Source organism: Strigops habroptila, chromosome 11, assembly GCF_004027225.2.
Source record: "Strigops habroptila isolate Jane chromosome 11, bStrHab1.2.pri, whole genome shotgun sequence".
Lineage (NCBI taxonomy): Eukaryota > Metazoa > Chordata > Aves > Psittaciformes > Psittacidae > Strigops > Strigops habroptila.
In genome coordinates, this window is record NC_046360.1 from 19,247,917 (window position 1) to 19,259,510 (window position 11,594).

The following is an 11,594-nucleotide window of genomic DNA, read 5'->3' on the forward strand; positions in this document are numbered from 1 at the left end:
AAAGGAGCATGGTCATCTGGAAATCATACAAATCTAGGATCCCCAGAATGAAAACAATGCAAAAATGCACTGGGGAAAATTCTGGTTGCTGGAATGCAAAAGGTTGAGTTGCTTGGGCTGAACTCTGCAAAGTCTGGAATGAACTGGGGTAATGAGGGAAGGAGCTCCCTCCCATCCAAGGGTGGGCTGATGTGCTTTGGAACAAGCCCTTTTAATGGCTGCAGATACTAGAGGAGGCAGAGTCTGTTAACAAAGTCTGGTCTCAAGATCTGGCTGTCTTTAATTTGTCTTCATCAATCTACTCTGGTTTGTGTTGAGAACCAAGTAGAGGGATGGTGTCACTCTGCCACAGTCTCTCCCTTGCAAATGTTAGAAGAGCCAGAGAAGGTATCTGTTCAGGCTTTTTATTGCCAGGTAACTTTAACTGCAGAATCACATCTGAGACCATCCAAAAGACAAATCCTTCCTACTTACAATCTTTTTCTACAGGCACAAGCAGAAACACCAGAGTTCAGTTGGCCTCTGATAGCACAGAATCCCCCTGCCTGGATGAAAACCTCTGTAGGAAGAGCTGTAAACCAGCTCCTTGTCAGTGGGCTGTGGGCAGTGCAATCTGTGAAGCACAGCCTGGACAGTGCTGTGGAAATTCATGCCCATTTTTAAATGCATCTGCTGAAATACAGGTGGTTTGCCTCAATACACAGAAAAGGGAGATGGAAGAGGGGGCTGCAAACAGTATCTGTATGCCAAACACTTAGTGCTGGCGGAGCTTGTGACGGAGCACTGAGCACATCAATAATTAGCTCTGGCTGTGCATATAGTGGATGTAAAAGCAAGATGACCTCATGCTAGATTGAAATACTTACCCAGCCCGTGGCATTGGCCCTGTTACTTTCTTGCCTGCTAGAAAATGTCAGAATAAATGCTTGTCTTTTTCCAGTGAGTCTGGAAAATATAACAAGCTTGAGCAATATGAGATGTCAGGGGTGCATGCTCCTGAGCTGAGGTACTCCAGCCTTGGCTTCCCAAAGTCCTCACTGAACTCCACTGTTCAAGTGGGAATCTGGGAGGGAATGGTTCCTAAAGTAGAATCTTGTGGTGGCTTTGTAAATCAAATCTGAAATGAACTGACACCAAAACATTATATCAAATACAGGGTGAAGTTGTAACTTGCTAGTGTCAGGCATTCTATACAGGGATCACTGCCATGTAAGCAGCCAGATGAATTTTTCTTCCACTGGATTCCTAAGATTTAGATCCACAGAAGTAGGTAGTTTCCTAATTCTCTTTGATTCCAGTAGAGATTGGGCATCTACATAATTCTAGTGATCTGAGACAAAGAACCTTGTGCTAGCAGCTATGCAAAGGGCATGTAGGAACCTTAGCTTGTTATTGGTCACTGGGGGAATTTTGTGACTTTTGGTAGTTTAAATGCTCAGTAGATATTCTTGCAATTCCTTCTAAACCATATATTCATTTTGTGCATTGCATGGCTGCCAATGCTGGGGTTAAATGGACTCTGCCATTCAGGAAGAGTTGAGAGCACCTTTCACAAATAGAATCATAGAATCAACCAGGTTGGAAAAGACCTTTAGGATCATCAAGTCCAACCATTCCCCAGCACTGCCAAGGCCACCACTAACCCATGGCACTGAGGGCCTCGGCTACACGGTGTATGAACACTTGCAGGGATGGTGACTCCAGCCCTGCCCTGGGCAGCCTGTTCCAATGTCTGAGCACCCTTTGGGAAAGGAATTGTTCCTTCTCCATCTAAGTCTCCGTCTAAACCTCCCCTAGCGCAGCTTGAGGCTGTTTCCTCTTGTCTTATTGCTTGTTACTTGGGAAAAGAGACCGAACCCACCTTGCTACAACCTCTTGTCAGACAGTTGTAGAGAGCAATAAGGTCCCCCCTGAGCCTCCTTTTCTCCAGACTAAACCCCCCCCAGGTCCCTCAGCTGTTCCTCATCACACTTGTGCTCCAGGCCCTGCACCAGCTCTGTTGCCCTTCTCTGGCCCTGCTTCATCATTAGAATATCCAGTGTAATCAGTGTCTCTGGTTGCTGACTGAGGGGAAATGGTTCAACCTACAAGTCCCGAGTGACTGCAGCGGCCAGTGAGTGTCCAGCTCTTTGGCTCTCGGGAAGCGCTAGTCACTGGTGTGGCAGCAGCTGGGTGGAGCTGAGCTAACGAAGACCGATGGCAAGCTGCGTGCCTGAAAAGCTTGTGCTGCTGTATGATACTAGGTGTAACAGAGCAGAAATACTGAATTCTTTTTGTTTGTTTTAAAGGAATAGTCCTGCAATTAGGAAGATGAGCTGCATGTTATTTTAAAGTCTTCTTCCTGTGTGGAAAGCTCTGTGCTAGCTTTTGTGAGAAGCTTAGAAGGGCTTCTAAACAGGGAGGCTAGTGCCTGTGGGTAGATGATCTCAAAATGAGGTAAAATCCACACCAAAATATTTCAATGAATTTTGTACAAAGCTCCACATCCTGAGAAGACAACTGCTTGTGTTGTACTTTGTTGGGAGGGAGGGAGGGGAGTGGAATTCTGACATTGTAAATAATGTCTAACAACTACAGGGAATGGAAGATTAGGATGATATTGTGCTAAATGCTAAATCTAGATTTTATTGAGGCAGCCCTACGTCTACTTTGGTGCTGGAAGATTGGACAGGAAGATGGTGGGATAAAAGAAACTCTTTCCACTTTTAAGACTTCCCTTTTAAGACAGTGGGAGAGCTGTGGCAGAGCACCAAGCAGCATGCCAACCAGATGTCAGCACCAAGGCAGCTTTCCCTTCCCTCTCCGTTTCTCCTACAGATTGATTTGTGAAACCCAGCTGGCGCCAGGAAATTTTCACTGATGGGAACCATTTGATTTGGGAATTGCTACAGTGAAAATAGTAAGACAGTGGTATTTAGTTCTTGATTGGCATTTTTGTATAATCCAAGCTCTTAAAAGCAGACTCTAGTGTCTGTATGTTTGGTGTGAGGAATGGCAGAGGTGCGAGCGGTGGAGAGGGACCTGTCATTACCAGCCATTTGATTTGCTGAGCTGAGGCCATGGTAGAGCTTTGAAAAGCTGTGAGGAGTTTAACTGCTAAATGAAAGAAAGCTATTTGTACCTGACTGTCATTTCTAGGGAGCTTTACCTGAGTATTTTGCTTTGTTATTTGGGAGATGTTTTCCCTTTAAATCCTGGTATCTCAACATAAGATCTTAAAGCAGCACATGCAGAAGGGCACTGAGTCATTAGCTCTGGGCTATCAAAAGCTGTGACATGATATCAAATTCCATTAGTGTCTAATGTTGCAAATCTTTGTTGTTGAGGTATTTTTGCTGGATTTACATATAAGCAATTTACATTTCAGTTCAACCGGTGTATTTTCAAAAATAATTTCAGTATATCAGCTTAATCCTCAGTATGCTCTGCTTAAAAGGATGGATTTTAAAGTTGAAGCTGATGTTATTAAAAGATTTAGTTGAGTGATGTCATTTTCTGCTTTATCTAAACTGCCTCTTTCATTTTAAACAATTAAGCATCACAAATATGCCTCAGAGAGCATAACTGCATTGATAATATCCAATGCATTGTATTTTTGTCCAGGTTTTAGAATTGTTTGTCTACAGTGAAGTCTCTCAACAGAGAGTGCTTCACTGGTACTATTCCGTTTGGGTCCTTTTTCCTTTCTTTTGACCTTGGTGTGTCCTTCAGCTTCACTGGCAATGATGCTGCATCGCTTGGAGGCCAGTCTCAGCAGAGAACCCCGTGCATGTGTGATGTCAGCTCCATGCCGGCAGGCTCGTGAGGTGAAGAACACTTACTGCCTCTTGCTCTGAAAGACTCTCTGGAAAACGTTCATTTCTGTTGCCGGGGTTTGGGTTTTGCTGAGGTTTTTTTAGGGAGGAAGGAGGAAATCAGTGGCAAAATGGGAACAGTGAGTGAAAAGATCGGTGAGGAAGGATTTGAAATGACTCTCCAGTGTATTTATGATTTGCTTGGCAGAGGAGGGTATAAACCACAGAAGGCTTGTGATTAAAAATAAATAAATAGAAAGACGAAAAGAGATGCAGTAAGAAGCTGCCAGTGTTGTTATTTGGGATGAAGTTGACTGATCAAATAATGAGAGCCACAAAGTGTGATCTGCTCTGTTGCTAAACCTATCTAGGATTAATTAAATCTGTCCTTTATTTAAATACATGTCATGTCATATTAAGGTTTCTACCTAAAACAAAAGGGTTGTCAGGAAAAACAGAATAATTTGGCTTAAAATCAAAGGCATGAACATAAGCCATAAGTCAGTAGATTTTATAAATTCCATATAAAGGCTGCCTGTGGTCTGTGATCAGGTGGAATTTCTCATCCCCCAGAGATCAGTTATATGGGCAGTATCCTTCTCGTCCTTCAGCTTTCTAGGAAAGCTTTAGGAAATTCCATTCCACAAGCATGGAGGTTGTGTGTATTAACACTTGACTCCATGGTCTCAGTTCTGCTGAGCTTCCACTGAATAACCAAATTATTTTCCTTTCAACATCCAGACAAATTCTGATAATGTGAAAACCTTAATTTGTGGTGAACTGTGTGAAGTTACCTCTTCATGAGCAAGACCAGAGATGACAGTGAGAAAGAGTTCATGTGTCTGGATTCTGCAGAGCTGGCAAGAGCAGCAAACTGAACAGAAAGCAAGTTCTTTTATAAGATGCACTTTTGCTGCCCTGGACACCAGCAGAAGCAAACACAGCCTGTTTCATTGGTGTGATTCCAGGGCCACTGCAAAAGGAAGGAATACTCAGGGCACAGTGCACATATTTACAGAGAAACTCAGGGCACATCTGGTTTAAAGTCATTGCTTGGGCACGCTGCTCACATGCAGAGCAGTGCTGTGATGCACAAAGAAGTTCAGTGGGTCCAGGGTGGGATGTGCAGCTGAAGCAGAAACCCATCAGCTGGGGAGAGGAAGGGAAGGTTCCTTTCAAACTGAGGCCCTGGGACCTGAGCTGTGGTGCCAGATGATGCTTTGTAAGATTATCTTCCATGAAATTCATTCTGCAGTCTAGTTTCCACTGCCTGCAGTGGTAATGCACTTTGTAATGGGAGACATTGGTTTTAAATGTATCATATAAATGGACCGTATTCTGGTAGGATAGTGCCTCAGTCTGTGCAGCTGGGTAGCTAGACCTACCCACTTGCTCCAAAATGGCTTGGTGAGGACTGTGTAATTAGGAACACTAGCCCACTATCAAAAAGCTTTAAATAAATGGGGAGATGTAAGGCAAAACCTGTCCTGGTATACACTTGAGAACCCATAAGTGTTCACAATGAGAGTGGGTAACGCTAGAGCCAGCCATTCAGTGTTGTGCCATCTCCATCCTTTGGAGATTTTAAAACCTGGATAAGACCCCAGGCAATGAGGTAGCTTTGAAGTCAGGCTGCCTTGAGCTGGTTGGACAAGCTGGCCTTCAGTGGTCCTGTCCAGCCTAATGTTTTCTGTGCTGCTGTTGTAGATTTCTGAGTATGTGGCATGGTGCCATTGTCCACAGTGGATCTTGGAAAGGAGATGGGTCTTCTGTGCTCTGAATTACGTGTCCATTCACTTGAGTCCTCTACTGGTGCATTGCAACAGTTTCTGGGTAGGATAACACCATGGCCTTGTGTTCCGAAAGTACTGAGTTGATGTTTTAGAAAACATAGGGAAATACTGTTGAAATAAATGAATGTTAATAAATGTGGAATTTGGACAATGTCTGAAGAGTCCTGTAGCTGCAGTGGCTTCCTTTATGTACCCTTGCAGCAGGTCACTATAAGCTGAGTATTTTACCTTAAAAAATTGCTGCTTGAAAAGATATGAGGGTAGATTTGGGTTAGGTATTAGGCAGAAATTCTTCCCTGTGAGGGTGGTGAGGCTCTGAAGAGAGGTGGGATCCCAAGTCCTCGTGATCACTCTTTAATGAGAAGAGGGAGGTGCTTTAAAGAAGTGGTAAGGAAAATATTAATGTAAGCAAAACTAATTGCCACTGCTTAGCTTTAGTGATGGCCTCATTTCATATTTGCTCTCAGAAACACATAGAAAACACCCATTCATATAGACAGAAATCTTTCTTATGTATCTAGATTTGAAAGTTGATCATTAAGCACCTCAGTAGTTTTGACCTCCCTCAGAAAACTGTTTTTATGTTTCATATTTGTATTGCACATTGCTCAGCTTTATAAATACAAAATGCAATGCAACACAGCAAAGCACTGTCATCTAGCTGAATAACTGCAGCTGCACCAGGAGAAGACTACCTAATTTAGATGAAAAGCGTGTGACAGCTTTTGACAGAGAGGAAGATAAAGCCAAGATAATCAATGAGTGGCTGCTCATTGATGTATTAGAGCTACTACAGCATCTGGTTTGAACACTGGGCAAGCTTCTCTTGTAGGAATCAGTAAAGCAGTGTCAGTGGTTTATGTGAACCAGTTGCTACTACAAAAATTCCAGTGAGTAGATGAATAGAAAAAAATGGGTAGTGTTGTCTACAGCAGGACTCCCACTCTGCACTCTACATGGATTGTGACTTTCATCTTGTGTATCTGAGAAAGCTTGGAGCAAAATGTTGTTATGGAAAATACCCTCATATCTCTCAAATGCTGAAGTCCAGATGTTCTGCTGGAACTGATTATAATACCTTGCTCAGAAGGTATCTCAACTCCTGCCTCTTTTCTTTGATCCAAGGCAGAAGGACTGGGGGGAACTATTCCATGACTGACTGGGATTCCAGAAAATATCTGATGGTCAAAGCACAATTCTCTGCTCCTCTCAAGAGCATGGGATGAATGCAACTGCAAATAGTAACCATCTGTAGCAGGCTGGGAGAAATTATAAGGAAATGGAAATTCTTCACCCTTTGGACTTTTTTTAAACTCCAGGACAAAACTGCTGGAGGCATATACTCTAAGAAACCTTTTATAGTGTTGGGTTTTCAACTCCAGCTGCTTCCCAAGACCTCAAATCTGTCCCAGCTGCAGAATTCATCTGACATGGCTATTAGCTTGATTGGGAGGCAAAGCAAGATGACTCCAAGATAGATTAATGAAGTAAATGATGATGCTGCAGAGGCTAGTTTAACATGTGTTGTGAGAAATGGATTCACTCAGAATCTGGAGAGGACTGTGATCTGAAAAGATCTGTACTTCCCTTCAATTCCTACCCCTCAACCCCCAGAACTTTAATCCTATTTGGACCCATAATACATTTGGAAATAATAAAATCCAGGCACCCTTCACTTTTCATTAGGAAGGGTGAGCATGGAAAGGAGTATCTTGGTCGTTTGTCTGCTCACTGCAGTTTGAGGAAGGGAATTTTTCATCCATGTCCTTCAGGCAGTGCCATGTTATGGTGACCATGCCTTAGTGTGAACGGGGAAGGGAGTCACATAACGTGATCCTCTGGGGTGTCAGTGCCTGGGAAGTACTGGCCTTGGCTGGCAATTTTGCAGTGGTGAGAGGGGATTGGTGGAACTCTTGCACTGTAAATCTTGTTTATGGGCAAATAGGACACATACATAACTTCCATAGAAAGCCATGAATGTGCTGTTAGTATAATTGAAACCTTAATGATCCAGTTCAAGATTCATTAGTAGTCTAGATGGAATTGACCTTGATGATTTCTTCTTCTTCACTCTAGGATTCCTTTGTAGTTTTATATGTTTGCTGACATGCTTTTATATTTTCCTGCCTTCTTTCCTTCTTTCCTTGCTCATTTCCTTCCCTCCTTCCATCTTTCCCTCCCTCCCTCTCCTGCAGCTTCACATTACATATGAATTTACTATACATGATGCCTTTCACATACTTTAAACAGCATTTCTTTGTTCTCTGTTTCCCTTAATCCCAGTTTTGTCCATCTCTAGGTCTGCATTTCTTTAACTTACCATTGATTTGTTTGTAACCTTGGGGGTCTCTTGTGCCCCAAATCTTACCAACCCATGTCTATATTCCTGGACACCCCATCCTATGTCTTCAGTACCCAAGGCCTCTGCTGTAGTACCAGGCCTGTATTTCTCTGCTTTATGTCATTTCCCAATTCATACAGAATTACTGCTTGTTACTGCTGCCACTATCAAACTATGGTTATAGCATCCAAAGACAGCAAAAGTAAGCCAGATTATCCATAGATAACTGGCCATTTAGAGAAATTGCTGTCACAGCTAAACCAAGTAAAACAAAGCTGGGGCAGTCAGGAGAAGTTCAGACAGAGCAGCCCTGCCAGGCTGCAGCTCTGAGGTCTGCAGACCCTCTACAAAACTTACAGCCTAGTATTAGCACAGCTAACTACCAAAAAACCTGTTCCTCTTCCTGCTGGTGAAGATGACCACCATTTGGGGGTTGGACTAGATGATCTCCAGAGGTCCCTTCCAACCCTAATGATTCTGTGATTCACACAGACAAAGCTGCCAGTGCATTTTCACAAGTTCCTTTTCAATCAGGTCTAGAAGAGGCTTTCTGTACATATGCTGTTCGCATGCACATGTTCCCGATATTCCTCACATGCACATTGCATTTGTGCATGCAGTTTAGGGTTGTTAACACTTGAGCAAGGTGCATCAACCAGTATAGTTTTTCTAACAAGAAATTCCTAACTCCTGAATTGATTCCTAACTTGAACTGATCAGAAACATCTTAGTCAAGCGCTGTAAAATAGCTGCACCCCCTTGCCCTGAGACGACAGGCACTGCACAGCGGTGCCTTGAAGCACTATGTGCCACTTTTTCAGGTAGCAAAAGAGTCTTGACCAAATGAGTCCTTGCCAGCAGTGCCCTTTTAGGATTCAGTTCAAGCAGAGCTCTGCCACCAGGCAGAGTGCTATCACATGCATGTGGTAGCATATCACCATTAGTGGTCAAAATTGCAACATGCATGGCCCAGAGATCTCAAGCAAACTCTTGGCTATTGCCTGTGTATTTGAGCAAGCACTATCCTGTCCTATGCCCAGAGGAGGAAAGGACTTCAAGGATGTGGTCAATCAACACTACTTCTGGTGTGAAGTGAGACCAAACAGAAACAAAACTGTTTCTTTCAGAATTTAGAGGAAAAAGTAGATCAAGGAAAAAAAATCAAAACAATCTTTTTTATTTAGACATAATCCAACCTAAAGAAACCCCTAACACAATATTGCTTGCATATGGTCTCTGGGTACAAGATTGTTCATATGAATGAGTAACATTTCCACAGTGCTATTGCTAGACAGGAGAATCCTTGAACAGATTTCCCTCCTACTCTGTTGCTTTCTTGTTTTTCAAGTGGCTTTTGAAGAGATGATGCTCTCCTGTGTTTGTGTTTAACTGTCATCACCTGCCCACACAATGGATCTTTCTCATTTAGCAGAGAAAAAGCTCTTTCCCTGAACGGGGTAGTTTTTGGATGAAGGTCCTTTTGAATTGCTGCTCCTTGTGATATCCTCAGCTCTGTCTTGCACAGGTGAATGTTTCCAGTTTTCAGCTTTGTCAAGAGAAAAGAGAAATTAGAAAAGTTGCTACAAACTTCTAAACTAAGCCCTACCTCTTTCTTTACACTCTGTAATTGCATTTTTCCTTCAGCCTCTTTTCTTTGAGCACCACTAAGGTGTTTTGTATCCCCAGAGGGACACAATGCTCTATTAGATAGTGCTTGAAAGTAAGAATGCTTTTTAATTAATTTCATAATGCTCCTCATTTCTAAGCGGAGAGGGAAATCCCACCACTCCATCACATCTGAAGACTACCAGACCATTCTTGTCCCCAGCACACATTCACAGTCTAATAGAGATAAAACCACTCTTGCAGTCAGCGTTGTCAAGCGCCCTGTGTGTGCACTGAGCACTCTCCTAACACCGCTGGCTGCAGCGGGCTGGCAGGGAAGAGCCAAGCGCCTTGGCAGAGCTCAAGACTGGAGCCTTGGGAGGCTCCACTTGGTCACTGCCTTGTAGCAAGCATGGTGGGAGGCTCTCCTGGGCCCCACTGGCTGGGGCCATGCTCCTCTGGCTGGGAAGTTCTGTGCCAGTTAGGGCCATGGGAGTTGTGACAAAAACAGGCTCTGTTTTGTTGAAAATGGGTTTTAACTTCTTTAAAAGCCGTAAATAGAAACATACAGCTGGGCTGGTTCAGCCTGGAGAAGAGAAGGCTCCAGGGAGACATTAGGGCAGCTCCAGTGCCTAAAGGGGCTACAAGAAACCTGGAGAAGAGCTTTTCACAAAGGCCTGTAGGGACAGGACAAGGGGAATGGCTTTAACCTGCCAGAGGGGAGATTGAGATGAGGTAGAAGCTCTTCCCTGTGAGGGTGCTGAGGCGCTGGCACAGGGTGCCCAGAGAAGCTGTGGCTGCCCCATCCCTGGCAGTGTTCAAGGCCAGGTTGGACACAGGGGCTTGGAGCAACCTGCTCTAGTGGAAGGTGTCCCTGCCCATGGCAGGGGCTGGAACTGGATGAGCTTTAAGGTCCCTTCCAACCCAAACCAGTCTGTGATGCTGTGATCTGATGTCTGAGGGGTCGTACTGTGCATAGCAGAGGTTGTTGCAAAGCATTAGCAGGTTCTCAAAAAAATAAACAGAAACAAAGGCCTTAACAACTTGATCTTATTGAAAGAAAAGGGGCTTCACATTAGCACCCTCAGTCGCCTCAGAGCACGATCTATTCTCCCCACACACAACCGGCAAAGAGAAGCTTTGTCCCAAGCTGTCTTGCACTAGTGGGTTTAGCAATCAGAAGGTTTCTTTGTACCTGAAGTAACTTTTGCAATGACTTCATGTGGAGCAAGATCATGTTTTACTCTGGTTCTTCAAAAGAAAATAGGGGGGGTTTGACCATGAATACATCTAAAACAAAAAAGTATGTCATCTACAATAATGTATTCACAATATTGTCATTCTGATTAATTTCTAAAGTGTTAGGAAATATTTGCATGAGAACATCTTTGTAGTTTTGACGTCTTTGAAAATAAAATCACCCAATCATGATGTAATAATGAGTAAGAAGTACAAAGTGATCTAATGCCCATTCTTCTGTATCAAACTGGCTTTCATTTTTAATTATAAATGCTGCCAGTCTGAGCTTTTGAACAGTTACAGTTTATATCAAGCTGTCTAGGGGATGTACTCAGCCTTGGGAGAAGGAAAACAAATCGCTTCTTTATTCTCTTTTCAAGGGCCAGACCAAGACTTTTGCACCCACAGTAGGAAAGATGGGAGATCCTCATCACATGAATGCAGCAGCACTTCACCCTATCTATCTCTTTGGCATCTCTACTTTGCATCCTTCTGAGGCTATGGACAGCTATTATGGGGCACGCATTCACAGAAGAAGTGAGGGGGGCTTTTCAACCTCCTTGCCAGACCTCTGACATGCAGACAAATAAAGAAGTCAAACAAGATGGACAACAGCATTTGATGCAAGAGCCAGAAATGCAATTACTTTGTCAGTATTCACATTGTAAGATTTTCAAGGCACATGAACCAGCAGTATAGTTAAACACTGCTATTCAGTTCAGGATACTGAGGAAAGTAGAGCCAGGGTTTACTTGGAGGTTAATCTTCATCGTCAAATTGTTACCAGACACTAGGTTTTAGAACTAAGAGATAGGTATGGCT